This window comes from Chiloscyllium plagiosum, unplaced genomic scaffold (genome assembly GCF_037043375.1).
Source record: "Chiloscyllium plagiosum isolate Xiang-an unplaced genomic scaffold, Cpla_swu_hap1 HiC_scaffold_1, whole genome shotgun sequence".
Classification (NCBI taxonomy): Eukaryota; Metazoa; Chordata; class Chondrichthyes; order Orectolobiformes; family Hemiscylliidae; genus Chiloscyllium; species Chiloscyllium plagiosum.
Window position 1 is genome coordinate 3,170,993 of NW_028270139.1, and position 14,443 is coordinate 3,185,435.

At 51.6% G+C, this 14,443-nt stretch overlaps 2 protein-coding genes across 3 annotated transcripts in view; one reads left to right on the top strand and one right to left on the bottom strand.

The window, feature by feature from the left end:
- The window catches only part of LOC148152056 (uncharacterized), a 288,374-nt gene that overhangs the window by 120,024 nt on the left and 153,907 nt on the right, over positions 1–14,443 (bottom strand). The window lies entirely within an intron of this gene.
- tmem154 (transmembrane protein 154) overlaps positions 1–14,443 on the top strand; it is a 174,325-nt gene that overhangs the window by 117,083 nt on the left and 42,799 nt on the right. The gene's annotated exons all lie outside the window — the stretch shown is intronic.

The following is a 14,443-nucleotide window of genomic DNA, read 5'->3' on the forward strand; positions in this document are numbered from 1 at the left end:
TTCTCCCCGTGTCTGTGTGGGGTTTGCTCATTCTCCCCGTGTCTGTGTGGAGTTTGCTCATTCTCCCCGTGTCTGTGTGGGGTTTGCTCATTCTCCCCGTGTCAGTGTGGAGTTTGCTCATTCTCCCCGTGTCTGTGTGGAGTTTGCTCATTCTCCCCGTGTCTGTGTGGGGTTTGCTCATTCTCCCCATGTCTGTGTGGGGTTTGCTCATTCTCCCCGTGTCAGTGTGGGGTTTGCTCATTCTCCCCGTGTCTGTGTGGGGTTTGCTCATTCTCCCCGTGTCAGTGTGGGGTTTGCTCATTCTCCCCGTGTCAGTGTGGGGTTTGCTCATTCTCCCCGTGTCAGTGTGGGGTTTGCTCATTCTCTCCGTGTCTGTGTGGGGTTTGCTCATTCTCCCCGTGTCTGTGTGGGGTTTGCTCATTCTCCCCGTGTCAGTGTGGGGTTTGCTCATTCTCCCCGTGTCTGTGTGGGGTTTGCTCATTCTCCCCGTGTCAGTGTGGGGTTTGCTCATTCTCCCCGTGTCAGTGTGGGGTTTGCTCATTCTCCCCGTGTCTGTGTGGGGTTTGCTCATTCTCCCCGTGTCTGTCTGGGGTTTGCTCATTCTCCCCGTGTCAGTGTGGGGTTTGCTCATTCTCCCCATGTCTGTGTGGGGTTTGTACATTCTCCCCGTGTCTGTGTGGGGTTTGCTCATTCTCCCCGTGTCTGTGTGGGGTTTGCTCATTCTCCCCGTGTCAGTGTGGGGTTTGCTCATTCTCCCCGTGTCTGTGTGGGGTTTGCTCATTCTCCCTGTGTCTGTGTGGGGTTTGCTCATTCTCCCCGTGTCTGTGTGGGGTTTGCTCATTCTCCCCGTGTCTGTGTGGAGTTTGCTCATTCTCCCCGTGTCAGTGTGGGGTTTGTACATTCTCCCCGTGTCTGTGTGGTGTTTGCTCATTCTCCCCGTGTCTGTGTGGAGTTTGCTCATTCTCCCCGTGTCAGTGTGGGGTTTGCTCATTCTCCCCGTGTCAGTGTGGGGTTTGCTCATTCTCCCCGTGTCTGTGTGGGGTTTGCTCATTCTCCCCGTGTCTGTGTGGAGTTTGCTCATTCTCCCCGTGTCTGTGTGGGGTTTGCTCATTCTCCCCGTGTCAGTGTTGGGTTTGCTCATTCTCCCCGTGTCTGTGTGGAGTTTGCTCATTCTCCCTGTGTCAGTGTGGGGTTTGCTCATTCTCCCCGTGTCAGTGTGGAGTTTGCTCATTCTCCCCGTGTCTGTGTGGAGTTTGCTCATTCTCCCCGTGTCAGTGTGGGGTTTGCTCATTCTCCCCGTGTCTGTGTGGAGTTTGCTCATTCTCCCCGTGTCTGTGTGGAGTTTGCTCATTCTCCCCGTGTCTGTGTGGGGTTTGCTCATTCTCCCCGTGTCAGTGTGGGGTTTGCTCATTCTCCCCGTGTCTGTGTGGAGTTTGCTCATTCTCCCCGTGTCTGTGTGGGGTTTGCTCATTCTCCCCGTGTCTGTGTGGAGTTTGCTCATTCTCCCCGTGTCAGTGTGGGGTTTGCTCATTCTCCCCGTGTCTGTGTGGGGTTTGCTCATTCTCCCCGTGTCTGTGTGGGGTTTGCTCATTCTCCCCGTGTCTGTGTGGAGTTTGCTCATTCTCCCCGTGTCAGTGTGGGGTTTGCTCATTCTCCCCGTGTCTGTGTGGGGTTTGCTCATTCTCCCCGTGTCTGTGTGGAGTTTGCTCATTCTCCCCGTGTCTGTGTGGGGTTTGCTCATTCTCCCCGTGTCTGTGTGGGGTTTGCTCATTCTCCCCATGTCTGTGTGGGGTTTGCTCATTCTCCCCGTGTCAGTGTGGGGTTTGCTCATTCTCCCCGTGTCTGTGTGGAGTTTGCTCATTCTCCCCGTGTCTGTGTGGGGTTTGCTCATTCTCCCCGTGTCTGTGTGGAGTTTGCTCATTCTCCCCGTGTCAGTGTGGGGTTTGCTCATTCTCCCCGTGTCTGTGTGGAGTTTGCTCATTCTTCCCGTGTCTGTGTGAGGTTTGCTCATTCTCCCCGTGTCTGTGTGGAGTTTGCTCATTCTCCCCGTGTCAGTGTGGGGTTTGCTCATTCTCCCCGTGTCTGTGTGGGGTTTGCTCATTCTCCCCGTGTCAGTGTGGGGTTTGCTCATTCTCCCCGTGTCAGTGTGGGGTTTGCTCATTCTCCCCGTGTCTGTGTGGGGTTTGCTCATTCTCCCCTTGTCAGTGTGGGGTTTGCTCATTCTCCCCGTGTCAGTGTGGGGTTTGCTCATTCTCCCCGTGTCTGTGTGGGGTTTGCTCATTCTCCCCGTGTCAGTGTGGGGTTTGTTCATTCTCCCCGTGTCTGTGTGGGGTTTGTACATTCTCCCCGTGTCTGTGTGGAGTTTGCTCATTCTCCCCGTGTCTGTGTGGTGTTTGCTCATTCTCCCCGTGTCTGTGTGGAGTTTGAACATTCTCCCCGTGTCTGTGTGGAGTTTGCTCATTCTCCCCGTGTCAGTGTGGGGTTTGCTCATTCTCCCCGTGTCAGTGTGGGGTTTGCTCATTCTCCCCGTGTCTGTGTGGAGTTTGCTCGTTCTCCCCGTGTCTGTGTGGGGTTTGCTCATTCTCCCCGTGTCAGTGTGGGGTTTGCTCATTCTCCCCGTGTCTGTGTGGGGTTTGCTCATTCTCCCCGTGTCTGTGTGGTGTTTGTACATTCTCCCCGTGTCTGTGTGGGGTTTGCTCATTCTCCCCGTGTCTGTGTGGGGTTTGCTCATTCTCCCCGTGTCTGTATGGGGTTTGCTCATTCTCCCCATGTCTGTGTGGAGTTTGTTCATTCTCCCCGTGTCTGTGTGGTGTTTGTACATTCTCCCCGTGTCTGTGTGGAGTTTGCTCATTCTCCCCGTGTCAGTGTGGAGTTTGCTCATTCTCCCCGTGTCTGTGTGGGGTTTGCTCATTCTCCCCGTGTCAGTGTGGGGTTTGCTCATTCTCCCCGTGTCTGTGTGGAGTTTGCTCATTCTCCCCGTGTCTGTGTGGGGTTTGCTCATTCTCCCCGTGTCAGTGTGGGGTTTGCTCATTCTCCCCGTGTCTGTGTGGGGTTTGTACATTCTCCCCGTGTCTGTGTGGAGTTTGCTCATTCTCCCCGTGTCTGTGTGGGGTTTGCTCATTCTCCCCGTGTCTGTGTGGGGTTTGCTCATTCTCCCCGTGTCAGTGTGGGGTTTGCTCATTCTCCCCGTGTCTGTGTGGGGTTTGCTCATTCTCCCTGTGTCTGTGTGGGGTTTGCTCATTCTCCCCGTGTCTGTGTGGGGTTTGCTCATTCTCCCCGTGTCTGTGTGGAGTTTGCTCATTCTCCCCGTGTCAGTGTGGGGTTTGTACATTCTCCCCGTGTCTGTGTGGTGTTTGCTCATTCTCCCCGTGTCTGTGTGGGGTTTGCTCATTCTCCCCGTGTCTGTGTGGGGTTTGCTCATTCTCCCCGTGTCTGTGTGGGGTTTGCTCATTCTCCCCGTGTCAGTGTGGAGTTTGCTCATTCTCCCCGTGTCTGTGTGGGGTTTGCTCATTCTCCCCGTGTCAGTGTTGGGTTTGCTCATTCTCCCCGTGTCTGTGTGGAGTTTGCTCATTCTCCCTGTGTCAGTGTGGGGTTTGCTCATTCTCCCCGTGTCAGTGTGGAGTTTGCTCATTCTCCCCGTGTCTGTGTGGAGTTTGCTCATTCTCCCCGTGTCAGTGTGGGGTTTGCTCATTCTCCCCGTGTCTGTGTGGAGTTTGCTCATTCTCCCCGTGTCTGTGTGGAGTTTGCTCATTCTCCCCGTGTCTGTGTGGGGTTTGCTCATTCTCCCCGTGTCAGTGTGGGGTTTGCTCATTCTCCCCGTGTCTGTGTGGAGTTTGCTCATTCTCCCCGTGTCTGTGTGGGGTTTGCTCATTCTCCCCGTGTCTGTGTGGAGTTTGCTCATTCTCCCCGTGTCAGTGTGGGGTTTGCTCATTCTCCCCGTGTCTGTGTGGGGTTTGCTCATTCTCCCCGTGTCTGTGTGGAGTTTGCTCATTCTCCCCGTGTCAGTGTGGGGTTTGCTCATTCTCCCCGTGTCTGTGTGGGGTTTGCTCATTCTCCCCGTGTCAGTGTGGGGTTTGCTCATTCTCCCCGTGTCTGTGTGGAGTTTGCTCATTCTCCCCGTGTCTGTGTGGGGTTTGCTCATTCTCCCCGTGTCTGTGTGGAGTTTGCTCATTCTCCCCGTGTCTGTGTGGAGTTTGCTCATTCTCCCCATGTCTGTGTGGGGTTTGCTCATTCTCCCCGTGTCAGTGTGGGGTTTGCTCATTCTCCCCGTGTCTGTGTGGAGTTTGCTCATTCTCCCCGTGTCTGTGTGGGGTTTGCTCATTCTCCCCGTGTCTGTGTGGAGTTTGCTCATTCTCCCCGTGTCAGTGTGGGGTTTGCTCATTCTCCCCGTGTCTGTGTGGAGTTTGCTCATTCTTCCCGTGTCTGTGTGAGGTTTGCTCATTCTCCCCGTGTCTGTGTGGAGTTTGCTCATTCTCCCCGTGTCAGTGTGGGGTTTGCTCATTCTCCCCGTGTCTGTGTGGGGTTTGCTCATTCTCCCCGTGTCAGTGTGGGGTTTGCTCATTCTCCCCGTGTCAGTGTGGGGTTTGCTCATTCTCCCCGTGTCAGTGTGGGGTTTGCTCATTCTCCCCGTGTCAGTGTGGGGTTTGCTCATCCTCCCCTTGTCAGTGTGGGGTTTGCTCATTCTCCCCGTGTCAGTGTGGGGTTTGCTCATTCTCCCCGTGTCTGTGTGGGGTTTGCTCATTCTCCCCGTGTCTGTGTGGAGTTTGCTCATTCTCCCCGTGTCTGTGTGGGGTTTGCTCATTCTCCCCGTGTCAGTGTTGGGTTTGCTCATTCTCCCCGTGTCTGTGTGGAGTTTGCTCATTCTCCCTGTGTCAGTGTGGGGTTTGCTCATTCTCCCCGTGTCAGTGTGGAGTTTGCTCATTCTCCCCGTGTCTGTGTGGAGTTTGCTCATTCTCCCCGTGTCAGTGTGGGGTTTGCTCATTCTCCCCGTGTCTGTGTGGAGTTTGCTCATTCTCCCCGTGTCTGTGTGGAGTTTGCTCATTCTCCCCGTGTCTGTGTGGGGTTTGCTCATTCTCCCCGTGTCAGTGTGGGGTTTGCTCATTCTCCCCGTGTCTGTGTGGAGTTTGCTCATTCTCCCCGTGTCTGTGTGGGGTTTGCTCATTCTCCCCGTGTCTGTGTGGAGTTTGCTCATTCTCCCCGTGTCAGTGTGGGGTTTGCTCATTCTCCCCGTGTCTGTGTGGGGTTTGCTCATTCTCCCCGTGTCTGTGTGGAGTTTGCTCATTCTCCCCGTGTCAGTGTGGGGTTTGCTCATTCTCCCCGTGTCTGTGTGGAGTTTGCTCATTCTTCCCGTGTCTGTGTGAGGTTTGCTCATTCTCCCCGTGTCTGTGTGGAGTTTGCTCATTCTCCCCGTGTCAGTGTGGGGTTTGCTCATTCTCCCCGTGTCTGTGTGGGGTTTGCTCATTCTCCCCGTGTCAGTGTGGGGTTTGCTCATTCTCCCCGTGTCAGTGTGGGGTTTGCTCATTCTCCCCGTGTCTGTGTGGGGTTTGCTCATTCTCCCCTTGTCAGTGTGGGGTTTGCTCATTCTCCCCGTGTCAGTGTGGGGTTTGCTCATTCTCCCCGTGTCTGTGTGGGGTTTGCTCATTCTCCCCGTGTCAGTGTGGGGTTTGTTCATTCTCCCCGTGTCTGTGTGGGGTTTGTACATTCTCCCCGTGTCTGTGTGGAGTTTGCTCATTCTCCCCGTGTCTGTGTGGTGTTTGCTCATTCTCCCCGTGTCTGTGTGGAGTTTGAACATTCTCCCCGTGTCTGTGTGGAGTTTGCTCATTCTCCCCGTGTCAGTGTGGGGTTTGCTCATTCTCCCCGTGTCAGTGTGGGGTTTGCTCATTCTCCCCGTGTCTGTGTGGAGTTTGCTCGTTCTCCCCGTGTCTGTGTGGGGTTTGCTCATTCTCCCCGTGTCAGTGTGGGGTTTGCTCATTCTCCCCGTGTCTGTGTGGGGTTTGCTCATTCTCCCCGTGTCTGTGTGGTGTTTGTACATTCTCCCCGTGTCTGTGTGGGGTTTGCTCATTCTCCCCGTGTCTGTGTGGGGTTTGCTCATTCTCCCCGTGTCTGTATGGGGTTTGCTCATTCTCCCCATGTCTGTGTGGAGTTTGTTCATTCTCCCCGTGTCTGTGTGGTGTTTGTACATTCTCCCCGTGTCTGTGTGGAGTTTGCTCATTCTCCCCGTGTCAGTGTGGAGTTTGCTCATTCTCCCCGTGTCTGTGTGGGGTTTGCTCATTCTCCCCGTGTCAGTGTGGGGTTTGCTCATTCTCCCCGTGTCTGTGTGGAGTTTGCTCATTCTCCCCGTGTCTGTGTGGGGTTTGCTCATTCTCCCCGTGTCAGTGTGGGGTTTGTTCATTCTCCCCGTGTCTGTGTGGGGTTTGTACATTCTCCCCGTGTCTGTGTGGAGTTTGCTCATTCTCCCCGTGTCTGTGTGGAGTTTGCTCATTCTCCCCGTGTCCGTGTGGAGTTTGAACATTCTCCCCGTGTCTGTGTGGAGTTTGCTCATTCTCCCCGTGTCAGTGTGGGGTTTGCTCATTCTCCCCGTGTCAGTGTGGGGTTTGCTCATTCTCCCCGTGTCTGTGTGGAGTTTGCTCATTCTCCCCGTGTCTGTGTGGGGTTTGCTCATTCTCCCCGTGTCAGTGTGGGGTTTGCTCATTCTCCCCGTGTCTGTGTGGGGTTTGCTCATTCTCCCCGTGTCTGTGTGGGGTTTGCTCATTCTCCCCGTGTCAGTGTGGGGTTTGCTCATTCTCCCCGTGTCTGTGTGGGGTTTGCTCATTCTCCCCGTGTCTGTGTGGGGTTTGCTCATTCTCCCCGTGTCTGTGTGGGGTTTGCTCATTCTCCCCGTGTCTGTGTGGTGTTTGTACATTCTCCCCGTGTCTGTGTGGAGTTTGCTCATTCTCCCCGTGTCAGTGTGGAGTTTGCTCATTCTCCCCGTGTCTGTGTGGGGTTTGCTCATTCTCCCCGTGTCAGTGTGGGGTTTGCTCATTCTCCCCGTGTCTGTGTGGAGTTTGCTCATTCTCCCCGTGTCAGTGTGGGGTTTGCTCATTCTCCCCGTGTCAGTGTGGGGTTTGTTCATTCTCCCCGTGTCTGTGTGGGGTTTGCTCATTCTCCCCGTGTCTGTGTGGGGTTTGCTCATTCTCCCCGTGTCAGTGTGGGGTTTGTTCATTCTCCCCGTGTCTGTGTGGGGTTTGTACATTCTCCCCGTGTCTGTGTGGAGTTTGCTCATTCTCCCCGTGTCTGTGTGGTGTTTGCTCATTCTCCCCGTGTCTGTGTGGGGTTTGCTCATTCTCCCCGTGTCAGTGTGGGGTTTGCTCATTCTCCCCGTGTCAGTGTGGAGTTTGCTCATTCTCCCCGTGTCTGTGTGGGGTTTGCTCATTCTCCCCGTGTCTGTGTGGGGTTTGCTCATTCTCCCCGTGTCAGTGTGGGATTTGTTCATTCTCCCCGTGTCTGTGTGGGGTTTGTACATTCTCCCCGTGTCTGTGTGGAGTTTGCTCATTCTCCCCGTGTCTGTGTGGTGTTTGCTCATTCTCCCCGTGTCCGTGTGGAGTTTGCTCATTCTCCCCGTGTCTGTGCGGGGTTTGCTCATTCTCCCCGTGTCAGTGTGGGGTTTGCTCATTCTCCCCGTGTCTGTGTGGGGTTTGTACATTCTCCCCGTGTCTGTGTGGAGTTTGCTCATTCTCTCCGTGTCAGTGTGGGGTTTGCTCATTCTCCCCGTGTCTGTGTGGGGTTTGCTCATTCTCCCCGTGTCAGTGTGGGGTTTGCTCATTCTCCCCGTGTCTGTGTGGGGTTTGCTCATTCTCCCCGTGTCAGTGTGGGGTTTGCTCATTCTCCCCGTGTCTGTGTGGTGTTTGTACATTCTCCCCGTGTCTGTGTGGGGTTTGCTCATTCTCCCCGTGTCTGTGTGGGGTTTGCTCATTCTCCCCGTGTCTGTGTGGTGTTTGCTCATTCTCCCCGTGTCCGTGTGGAGTTTGAACATTCTCCCCGTGTCTGTGTGGTGTTTGCTCATTCTCCCCGTGTCAGTGTGGGGTTTGCTCATTCTCCCCGTGTCAGTGTGGGGTTTGCTCATTCTCCCCGTGTCTGTGTGGAGTTTGCTCATTCTCCCCGTGTCTGTGTGGGGTTTGCTCATTCTCCCCGTGTCAGTGTGGGGTTTGCTCATTCTCCCCGTGTCTGTGTGGGGTTTGCTCATTCTCCCCGTGTCAGTGTGGGGTTTGCTCATTCTCCCCGTGTCTGTGTGGGGTTTGCTCATTCTCCCCGTGTCAGTGTGGGGTTTGCTCATTCTCCCCGTGTCTGTGTGGTGTTTGTACATTCTCCCCGTGTCTGTGTGGGGTTTGCTCATTCTCCCCGTGTCTGTGTGGGGTTTGCTCATTCTCCCCGTGTCTGTATGGGGTTTGCTCATTCTCCCCGTGTCTGTGTGGAGTTTGTTCATTCTCCCCGTGTCTGTGTGGTGTTTGTACATTCTCCCCGTGTCTGTGTGGAGTTTGCTCATTCTCCCCGTGTCAGTGTGGAGTTTGCTCATTCTCCCCGTGTCTGTGTGGGGTTTGCTCATTCTCCCCGTGTCTGTGTGGAGTTTGCTCATTCTCCCCGTGTCAGTGTGGGGTTTGCTCATTCTCCCCGTGTCTGTGTGGGGTTTGTACATTCTCCCCGTGTCTGTGTGGGGTTTGCTCATTCTCCCCGTGTCTGTGTGGGGTTTGCTCATTCTCCCCGTGTCTGTGTGGGGTTTGCTCATTCTCCCCGTGTCAGTGTGGGGTTTGCTCATTCTCCCCGTGTCAGTGTGGGGTTTGCTCATTCTCCCCGTGTCTGTGTGGGGTTTGCTCATTCTCCCCGTGTCTGTGTGGGGTTTGCTCATTCTCCCCGTGTCAGTATGGGGTTTGCTCATTCTCCCCGTGTCAGTGTGGGGTTTGTACATTCTCCCCGTGTCAGTGTGGGGTTTGCTCATTCTCCCCGTGTCTGTGTGGAGTTTGCTCATTCTCCCCGTGTCTGTGTGGGGTTTGCTCATTCTCCCCGTGTCTGTGTGGGGTTTGCTCATTCTCCCCGTGTCTGTGTGGAGTTTGCTCATTCTCCCCGTGTCTGTCTGGGGTTTGCTCATTCTCCCCGTGTCAGTGTGGGGTTTGCTCATTCTCCCCGTGTCAGTGTGGGGTTTGCTCATTCTCCCCGTGTCTGTGTGGGGTTTGCTCATTCTCCCTGTGTCTGTGTGGGGTTTGCTCATTCTCTCCGTGTCTGTGTGGGGTTTGCTCATTCTCCCCGTGTCAGTGTGGGGTTTGCTCATTCTCCCCATGTCTGTGTGGGGTTTGCTCATTCTCCCCGTGTCTGTGCGGGGTTTGTACATTCTCCCCGTGTCTGTGTGGGGTTTGCTCATTCTCCCCGTGTCTGTGTGGGGTTTGTACATTCTCCCCGTGTCTGTGTGGGGTTTGCTCATTCTCCCCGTGTCTGTGTGGGGTTTGCTCATTCTCCCCGTGTCTGTGCGGAGTTTGCTCCGATTTCCTTCCACAGTCCAAAGTTAGAAAGGCTGCAGTCGTGGGTACAGTGGATTATTTATTGATTATATGTTTTTTGGAGATAAGTCTCTTGATTAAACTTAAAATATAAACCATTGCTATTAATTTAATTTTGTAGCGGAATAGGACGGTGTTATTTTCTGGGTCTGTAGATTGTGAAGGAGCAAAAATGGCCTTTGCAGTGATATGTACTTCTTGTCAGATGTGGGAGTTTAAAGAGAGGTTAAGGGTTACTGTGGATTATATCTGCCATAAATGCTGTTGGATGTGAATCTTATCAGATCGAGTGGATCAGTTGGAGAGACAGATAGAAGCGATGAGGAATTTGCAACAGCAACAGTATGTGATGGATGGCAGTTATAGGAAGGGGGGAGAGTCTCAGATACAGTCACATAGATGGGTTAACTCCAGGAAGGGTAAGAGAGGTAGGCAGCTAGAGCAGGAGTCTTTTGTGGATATCCCCATTTCAAACAGGTATGCTGTTTTGGAAAATGTAGGGGGTGATGGATTCTCAGGGGAACGTAGCACGAACAGCCATGTTTCTGGTATTGAGACTGGCTCTAATACAACAAGGGGTACGTCAGCTTCCAAGAGATCAATTGTGTTAGGGGATTCTGTAGTCCGAGGTACAGACAGACGTTTCTGTGGCCAGCAGAGAAAAAGCAGAATGGTGTGTTGTTTCCCTGGTGCCAGGATCAAGGATGTCTCAGAGAGGGTGCAGAATGTTCTCCCAGGGGAGAGGGGCCAGCAGGACGTCATCGTCCACATTGGAACCAACGATAAAGGAAGGGAAAAGGTTGAGACTTTGAAGCGAGATTACAGAGAGTTAGGCAGAAATTTAAAAAGGAGGTCCTCAAGGGTAGTAATATCTGGATTACTCCCAGTGCTACGAGCTAGTGAGGGCAGGAATAGGAGGATAGAACAGATGAATGCATGGCTGAGGAGCTGGTGTATGGGAGAAGGATTCACATTTTTGGATCATTGGAATCTCTTCTGGGGTAGAAGTGACCTGTACAAGAAGGACAGATTGCACTTAAATTGGAAGGGGACTAATATACTGGCAGGGAAATTTGCTAGAACTGCTTGGGAGGATTTAAACTAGTAAGGTGGGGTGTGGGACCCAGGGAGATAGTGAGGAAAGAGATCAATCTGAGACGGGTACAACTGAGAACAGAAGTGAGTCAAACAGTCAGGGCTTGCAGGGACAAGGTAGGACTAATAAATTAAACTGCATTTATTTCAATGCAAGGGGCCTAACAGGGAAGGCAGATGAACTCAGGGCATGGTTAGGAACATGGGACTGGGATATCAGAGCAATTATGGAAACATGGCTCAGGGATGGGCAGGAATGGCAGCTTAATGTTCCAGGATATAAATGCTACAGGAAGGATAGAAAGGGAGGCAAGAGAGGAGGGGGAGTTGCATTTTTGATAAGGGATAGCATTACGGCTGTGTTGAGGGAGGATATTCCCAGAAATACATCCAGGGAAGTTATTTGGGTGGACTGAGAAATAAGAAAGGGATGATCATCTTACTGGGATTGAATTTAGACCCCCCAGTAGTCAGAGGGAAATTGAGAAACAAACTTGTAAGGAGCTATCTGTAAGAATAATAGGGTAGTTATGGTAGGGGATTTTAACTTTCCAAACATTGACTCGGACTGCCATAGTGTTAAAGGTTTTGATGGAGAGGAATTTGTTAAGTGTGTACATGACAATTTTCTGATTCAGTATGTGGATGTACCTACTAGAGAAGGTGCAAAACCTGACCTACTCTTGGGAAATAAGGCAGGGCAGGAGACTGAGGTGTCAGTGAGGGAGCACTTTGAGGCCAGCGACCATAATTCTATTCGTTTTAAAATAGTGATGGAAAAGGATAGACCAGGTCTAAAAGTTGAAGTTCTAAATTGGAGAAAGGCCAATTTTGACGGTATTAGGCAAGAACTTTCAAAAGCTGATTGGAGGCATATGTTCGCAGGTAAAGGGATGGCTGGAAAATGGGAAGCCTTCAGAAATGAGATAACAAGAATCCAGAGAAAGTATCTTCCTGTCAGGGTGAAAGGGAAGGCTGGTAGGTATAGGGAATGCTGGATGACTAAAGAAATGGAGGGTTTGGTTAAGAAAAAGAAGGAAGCATATGTCAGATACAGACAGGATAAATTGAGTGGATCCTTAGAGTATAAAGAAAGTAGGAGCATACTTAAGAGGGAAATCAGGACGGCAAAACAGGGACATGAGATAGCATTGACAAATAGAATTAAGGAGAATCCAAAGGGGCTTTACAAATATATTAAGGACAAAAGGGTAACTAGGGAGAGAATAGGGCCCCTCAAAGATCAGCAAGGCGGCCTTTGTGTGGAACCACAGAAAATGGCGGAGATACTAAATGAATATTTTGCATCAGTATTTACTGTGGAAAAGGATATGAAAGATATAGACTGTAGGGAAATAGATGGTGACATCTTGCAAAATGTCCAGATTACAGAGGAGGAAGTGCTGGATGCCTTAAAACGGTTAAAGATGGATAAATCCCCAGGACCTGATCAGGTGTACCCGAGAACTCTGTGGGAAGCTAGAGAAGTGATTGCTGGGCCTCTTGCTGAGATATTTATATCATCGATAGTCACAGGTGAGGTGCCGGAAGACTGGAGGTTGGCAAACCTGGTTGCACTGTTTAAGAAGGGTGGTAAGGACAAGCCAGGGAACTATAGACCGGTGAGCCTGACCTCGGTGGTGGGCAAGTTGTTGGAGGGAATCCTGAGGGACAGGATGTACATGTATTTGGAAAATCAAGGACTGATTCGGGATAGTCAACATGGCTTTGTGCGTGGGAAATCATGTCTCACAAACTTGATTGAGTTTTTTGATGAAGTAACAAAAAAGATTGATGAGGGCAGAGCAGTAGATGTGATCTATATGGACTTGAGTAAGGCGTTCGACAAGGTTCCCCATGGGAGACTGATTAGCAAGGTTAGATCTCATGGAATACAGGGAGAACTAGCCATTTGGATACAGAACTGGCTCAAAGCTAGAAGACAGAGGGTGGTGGTGGAGGGTTGTTTTTCAGACTGGAGGCCTGTGACCAGTGGAGTGCCACAAGGATTGGTGCTGGGTCCTCTACCTTTTGTCATTTACATAAATGATTTGGATGCGAGCATAAGAGGTACAGTTAGTAAGTTTGCAGATGACACCAAAATTGGAGGTGTAGTGGACAGCAAAGAGGGTTACCTCAGATTACAACAGGATCTGGACCAGATGGGCCAATGGGCTGAGAAGTGGCAGATGGAGTTTAATTCAGATAAATGCGAGGTGCTGCATTTTGGGAAAACAAATCTTAGCAGGACTTATACACTTCATGGTAAGGTCCTAGGGAGTGTTGCTGAACAAAGAGACCTTGGAGTGCAGGTTCATAGCTCCTTGAAAGTGAAGTCGCAGGTAGATAGGATAGTGAAGATGGTGTTTGGTATGCTTTCCTTTATTGGTCAGAGTATTGAGTACAGGAGTTGGGAGGTCATGTTGTGGCTGTACAGGACATTGGTTAGGCCACTGTTGGAATATTGCGTGCAATTCTGGTCTCCTTCCTATCGGAAAGATGTTGTGAAACTTGAAAGGGTTCAGAAAAGATTTACAAGGATGTTGCCAGGGTTGGAGGATCTGAGCTACAGGGAGAGGCTGAACAGGCTGGGGCTGTTTTCCCTGGAGCGTCGGAGGCTGAGGGGTGACCTTATAGTGGTTTACAAAATGATGAGGGGCATGGATAGGATAAATAGACAAAATCTTTTCCCTGGGGTTGGGGAGTCCAGAACTAGAGGGCATAGGTTTAGAGTGAGAGGGGAAAGATATAAAAGAGACTTTTTCACGCAGAGGGTGGTACGTGTATGGAATGAGCTGCCAGAGGATGTGGTGGAGGCTGGTACAATTGCAACATTTAAGAGGCATTTGGATGGGTATATGAATAGGAAGGGTTTGGAGGGATATGGGCCGGGTGCTGGCAGGTGGGACTAGGTTGGGTTGGGATATCTGGTCGGCATGGACAGGTTGGACAGAAGGGTCTGTTTCCGTGCTGTACATCTCTATGACTCTATGTGCAGGTCAAGTGGATTGGTCATGCTGAATTGGACTGCAGATGCTGGAGATCAGAGCTGGAAATGTGTTGCTGGAAAAGTGCAGCAGGTCAGGCAGCATCCAAGGAGCAGGAGAATCGACGTTTTGGGCATGAGCCCTTCCTCAGGAATGAGGAGAGTGTGCCAAGCAGGCTAAGATAAAAGGTAGGGAGGAGGGACTTGGGGGAGGGGCATTGGAAATGCGATAGGTGGAAGGAGGCCTATCGCATTTCCAACGCCCCTCCCCCAAGTCCCTACTTGGGAATGTGTAGGCTGGGTACGTTAGTCAGGGGAAATGTAAAGTAATGGGGTAGGGGAATGGGTCTGTGTTGGCAACTCAATGTGAACTTGTTGGGCCGAATGGCCTGTTTCCACACTGCAGGGAATCTATGATATAATTCTAGGAATAGTTCACTCAACCCTTCAACCTGCTTCAACATTCAAAATGATCATGGCCAATCCTTTATCTTAATACCACATTCCCATTTTCTCCTCTTACTCCTAATGTTTTTCAAATCTAAACCTTGCATATGTTCAGTGACCCAGCCTCCACAGCCTTGTGTGTTAGTGAGTTCCACAGTAAATGAAAAAAGTTTTCTTATTTCAGAACTAACTGGCCTACCCTGTATCCCAGGACAGGGCCCCTTGCTCCGAGACTCCAAAACCAGGGGAAACATTCTTCCTGCATCTCGTCTGCCTAGCTCTGTTAAATATCATCTTCTGAATGAATATAGGCCTAATTAAACCAATCTCTCCTCATATGACAAACCTGCCATCCCTGGTGCAGCCACATGAATCTTTGCTGCACTCC